At 38.3% G+C, this 6000-nt stretch overlaps 1 long non-coding RNA gene across 1 annotated transcript; it reads left to right on the forward strand.

The window, feature by feature from the left end:
- The first annotated feature begins 4315 nt into the window (after positions 1-4315).
- LOC138512965 (uncharacterized) lies at positions 4316-5413 on the forward strand. The gene is made up of 3 exons (XR_011281637.1): positions 4316-4402; positions 4756-5085; positions 5219-5413. It is a non-coding gene; the product is annotated as an uncharacterized lncRNA (long non-coding RNA).
- The last annotated feature ends 587 nt before the right edge of the window (positions 5414-6000 follow it).

Consider the following 6000-nt stretch of genomic DNA (forward strand, 5'->3'; position numbering starts at 1 on the left):
TGCAATGGTATTGAAGCCAGTGTGATTTCTGGATATAACAGAGCATGTGGTCTCTGTTTATTGGTTTTGTCTTACTTAGGTGTGGCGATACTCTAGCGGACTGTGACGCTTTGTTGAAGTATTGATTTCTCATTTGGAGGGAAACCAGCAAATTTGTCATTCTGTGACGTGCTTTGAAGTTTCACCATTTAAAGGTAAATCTGCGGGTACCCTTTGGGACCCTTGTGAGTGTGGCATAATCCCTGTGCCATGCCACCATTTACATTTTGTAGTACTTCCTTCCCTTTTTGGAACTCATTAGGTTTCTCCTTTCCTTTATTTTTACAGGCTTGGAGTTTGTTTTCCTTTTACTCTCTTGGGTGCCTGAATCTACCCTTTCAACACGGTGTGGAAGAGATTAGTGGATGCTTTTAAATTTATCCCCTGAAGAATGTTCGCCTGAACTGGGCAGTTAAGAACAGAAACATGTTGGGATGCTTGTTGTTTTAGTGACACATTGAGATTTTTTTGTGTGTTATGTGATATCTTTTGTGTCGTATAAATAATTTATTTGATGTTTTACATTTGTTTTATATTTGTTTTTTAATGTTTAGTACACTGTGTTAGGTGAGGGTAGTGTTTTTTGTTTAAATTCAGTTTAAATTATTTGAATAATAAACTTGTTATACATTTGTGTAAATCAGTTATAGCAGACAGTCCATTTTTTCAGGACTAGTGATGCTGGAAAACCTTATAGAGTTTTTGTGTGAGGGGGTTGGAGGCAAGTAAACAACACGTATCATCTTGCTCTTCATTGTATTACATATATCTATATCCCCGTTGGTGGAGTAGGATGTTTTAATGTTAATAGGGATTCTTTATACCTATTTAAACATATTATATACAGAGGCTCCTAGTGGTCTCGTAGGTTGTTAATAAAAAGGTATTGTACTACACTGTGACAATCCAGTATTGTATCCAGAACCACATTATGGCGACAGCCGCAGACAAGTGTTTGGCGTACAGTGAGGATCATATTAAGAAATTACTAGACTCACTTTCTGTGCTAGCAGGGACAGGTGATAATGAGCTTAATGTAAATAACAATGACCAATGGGATGAATCTATTCAATTGAGGAAACACCTGAAATGTACTCAGTTGCATGGAGCTATCATGCTTGAATATTTAAAGAACCAGGCTCTTCCTCAAGGCCTCATAGTAAGAAATGAGCCACGTCTATTTTTAGACAACAAGGAGTTTAAATTAAAATGGAGCTATATATCCAATAAGTGTGGGAGAGATTGGTTAGTTTTAATTATTGATACAGCAACAGAGGTTTCCAAACAAATTGAAATAGATATCACCAAGCTTGAAGAAGAAATCAAAAAAGAGTTTGATTTAAACACTTTTAAAACAAAACTTGAACAACATTTAAAGGGACTAATTGATTTAAAAAATGACACTACTTTAGAAAGGGTAAAAAGATTAAAGAAAGACCTTACCAATTTCTCTCATGAGAAATCTTTTCCCTATGTTACTGAGGGTTACAAATTTGGTAATACATTTCAAACTCCGAGAAACAACAGACGGGTACATTTTCGAGATACTTCCTATAGTTCTAGTGAAGAAAGTACGACAGGAGATAATGACCCTGGAGCTCAGGCCAGTATGAGTAGAGGAAGAGGAAGAGGTCCTAGAGGGGGCAATAGACAAAGACAAAGGATGCCTTGTTTAGGACAAGACCCGAATCGGGGGGACTGGGACAACCAGGTCAGGACAAGGAGTCGAACAAGGAATCAGTGGTGATAAATTTGTTCTCCTATGTCCTGTCCTCGGAAGAGGAAAACATCCTGAATAAGGGTCTCAGTTTTGTCATTACTAAATCTCATGATCCTTTTGAAATTAGAACAGAGTTTTCTGCATTTATGCGCAAGGTACGGTTGAATGAATACTTCAGTGAACATGAAGGATACACCAGTAATAATCTCAGTGGGTTGCGCAATACATCTACGTTCTGTGCTCCCAGTTACTCTCATACTGCCGAATCTACGGTTTTTGAAAGACAGGTGCTGGCAGAGGTTCTTAAGTTGGAGTCTGGCGAAAAGTCTCGCAACTCCAACTTTAGTAGGTCACAAAGAGCATTGGCACTAAAGTTAGCAAAAGACAAGAACCTGATTATTAGACAAGCAGATAAGGGAGGAGCGATTGTGTTGATGAACCATAGTGATTATGTAAGAGAATGTGAAAGACTGCTATCTGATGATGTGAGTTACTTGAGACTGGCTAATGACCCCTCTGCCAAACTCAAAAGAATTATCAAAGAAAAGGTGACTGCAGCTTTTGATGCCGAAATGATTAGTAAGCAAGAATTTGAATTCCTGATTAGGGATCAAGGAAGAGTACCTGTTTTTTACATCTTGCCCAAAGTACACAAGAGACTTGTTGATCCCCATGGTAGACCTATAGTGTCTGGTGTGAATTCGATTTTGGAACCTTTGTCCAAATTTGCAGACTTCTATTTGAGACCGTTTGTTTTGAAAATGAAAAGCTATTTACGAGACACCACTGACGCTATTAATAAATTGGAAAACATTGAGTTTATTCCGGGCCAGTCCTTGCTGATAGGCTTGGACATTCAATCTTTGTACACTGTGATACCCCAAAGAGCCACACTTGAGGTGGTTGAAGAAGTGTTGATGAATAGAGAGGATGGCCATCCTGTGAATAATGCTTTCATTCTGTGGTGCACGGAGTTTGCCCTGACTAAAAATTGTTTTCAATTCCAGGGTTCTTTCTTTCAACAGATTGAGGGTACAGCCATGGGTGCTGCCATGGCCCCGAATTTAGCCAATCTTTATGTCGAGTATTTTGAAAAGGCAGTAATATACCCAGCCACCAACCCTTTCAGCAATCATTTGAGGAAGTGGCTGAGGTATATAGATGATATACTGATCATATGGGATGGCTCAAGAGAAGAGGCAGATTGTTTTGTGACATGGCTTAACCAACAAAATCGGTTTCTGAAATTCACTGGGTCTATATGTGATTGTGAGACTCATTTTCTAGACATCACCATTTTCCATTACAATGGTTCTTTAAAAGTGAAGCCTTATAACAAGACTACTGATAAGAACTCTTTATTGCACTTCAATAGCCACCATGCTAAACATTTAAAGAACAATTTGCCATTTGGACAATTTTTGAGGCTGAAGCGCAATAGTAGTCTTAAAGATGATTTTGCCCGAAGTGCGGATGTATTGACCAACAAGTTGTTGGCCAAAGGCTATCCGCCTAGAGTTATAAGAAATGCCTCAAAAAGAGCTTACAATAACAATCGTGAGGCACTTTTGGAGAAAAGTAGTAGGCCAATTAAAAAGATTGGCACTGTATTTGTTAATACTTTCTCAAATTTGTCCTACAAAATCAAAAATATTGTGATGAAAACTTGGAAGAAAATATATCGTGGTAAAGAAGTGTTGCCTCCCCTAGTGGCTTTTAGAAAAAGCCAGAATTTACGAAATATTTTGATCAGAAATGATGTGACAGAAATGCAGATACCACAAGTTAGGCAAACTAGACTGTGGGGTTTGCCTGAAGTAAAAGGACATTTTCCATGTGGGAATTGCAGCATGTGTGGACAAACAAAAGAAACTAGATTATTGCAAATTCTACCTGATGTTAAGTGGGTCTTCACTGAAATGACGAATTGTAACACAGCTAATGTATATTTGATCACCTGTCCATGTGGCCTACATTATGTGGGAAAAACAAATAGGCAATGTAAAGTTCGAATGGTGGAACATCGCAGCTGTATCAAGAATCAAGTGATAACTGCCCTTCTTTTTGAAACATTTTATTGAAAAGAAACATGGTTTCAATGACTTCACATGGCTGATTTTGAAAAAGGTGCATGGAAATACCAAAATTGAAACAGATCGAAAATTATTGTATTTAGAGCAAAAAATAATTTTCAAATTACAAAGCAATGTGCTAGGGCTCAATGAAAGCATTGATTGGCATTTGGTTAGCCAAATATAATTTTGGACATTGTGTGATGCATATACCATGTGGGCACCCAATTTTGGTAAACAATTTGGTTTTTAGTTCAATTGATGAAGCAAGTGCAATTTACATCTTTTTGATGCGCTGAGTGTCCACTAAACTCCTCTACACCAGTTGATCCTGGGTCTGTTCCAATATGGCCCCCTTGGTTGTTGTACTCCTGATTAACTTCGAGAAGTTGAGTCCTTTTTTTGTGTTGCTGCACAACCATAGATGCTTTAACAGAGTCCTTTCTTTGTGTTGCTGCGCAACCATAGAAGCTTTGAGATTGTGCAGCAGCCATGGCTCCTCTGAATCGAGTGCTGGCCGAGTATGTTTGAATGCTGCAAGTGGAGTGAATAAACCCCTCTGGGTGTATAGGTGAGCACGCTACCAGCTTTTCGCCTTTGGATGTGACTCTGTGCATGATATTGTCTCCATGTCGGGACACCTTTTGCATTATTTGGTGGTTGGGGCATTTTATTTTACACTTATTTTACACATGTTGTGTGGCTATCCATTTTCCGCGTTTCTTTGACGTTGTGGAGGTTGGACAGCATGGACGCTGAGTAGTTGTCTTTACACATTAGATAATGCATGGTCTCCTCACGTGTTTGAAATATAAGCACCCCCTTCTGTTTGCCCTCTAGTGCATGTTGACGGCATGTTGTTAGCTGAGGTTTTGGTAATGCCAGATAAATGGTGTTTACTGTTATGTTTCCATTGCTTTCCAGATTGACTCTGTACTTTATTGCTTGATCGTATGGATGTTTCCATTTCAACTTGTTCATTACTGAATTGTGAATTGCAGTCTTGATCCCTACATTTGTGGAGGTAATTTACTTTGTTATTTGGAGCCTTGATTTTATGTGCAATGGTATTGAAGCCAGTGTGATTTCTGGATATAACAGAGCATGTGGTCTCTGTTTATTGGTTTTGTCTTACTTAGGTGTGGCGATACTCTAGCGGACTGTGACGCTTTGTTGAAGTATTGATTTCTCATTTGGAGGGAAACCAGCAAATTTGTCATTCTGTGACGTGCTTTGAAGTTTCACCATTTAAAGGTAAATCTGCGGGTACCCTTTGGGACCCTTGTGAGTGTGGCCTAATCCCTGTGCCATGCCACCATTTACATTTTGTAGTACTTCCTTCCCTTTTTGGAACTCATTAGGTTTCTCCTTTCCTTTATTTTTACAGGCTTGGAGTTTGTTTTCCTTTTACCCTCTTGGGTGCCTGAATCTACCCTTTCAACATGGTGTGGAAGAGATTAGTGGATGCTTTTAAATTTATCCCCTGAAGAATGTTCGCCTGAACTGGGCAGTTAAGAACAGAAACATGTTGGGATGCTTGTTGTTTTAGTGACACATTGAGATTTTTTTGTGTGTTATGTGATATCTTTTGTGTCGTATAAATAAGTTATTTGATGTTTTACATTTGTTTTATATTTGTGTTTTAATGTTTAGTACACTGTGTTAAGTGAGGGTAGTGTTTTTTGTTTAAATTCAGTTTAAATTATTTGAATAATAAACTTGTTATACATTTGTGTAAATCAGTTATAGCAGACAGTCCATTTTTTCAGGACTAGTGATGCTGGAAAACCTTATAGAGTTTTTGTGTGAGGGGGTTGGAGGCAAGTAAACAACACATATCATCTTGCTCTTTATTGTATTACATAAAACATAATTGTATCCAGAATTTTAATTTTGAAACATGGGTTATTGTGATTTACGTACAACACCTTTTGAGAGAATAATGGAAGTTGGGGTCTGCAGTTTTAATTGGTCACATTACTCCTCCTAAGAGAAACAGTCTCTACATTGCAGGACATATAGTCCATTCTGTACAGCTACAACAGTATGTGAGGCTTTGACTGTTTTTTTTATTCATAGGCCCATGACGAGTCTACTGAAAGTGTCTGTTGAATCGTGGGTTGTGCATGTAATAACTCTGCTTCAAGGCAGATCTCTCTGGGAGTATCC

Source organism: Ambystoma mexicanum, chromosome 12 (assembly GCF_040938575.1).
Source record: "Ambystoma mexicanum isolate Mex_15411 chromosome 12, UKY_AmexF1_1, whole genome shotgun sequence".
Classification (NCBI taxonomy): domain Eukaryota; kingdom Metazoa; phylum Chordata; class Amphibia; order Caudata; family Ambystomatidae; genus Ambystoma; species Ambystoma mexicanum.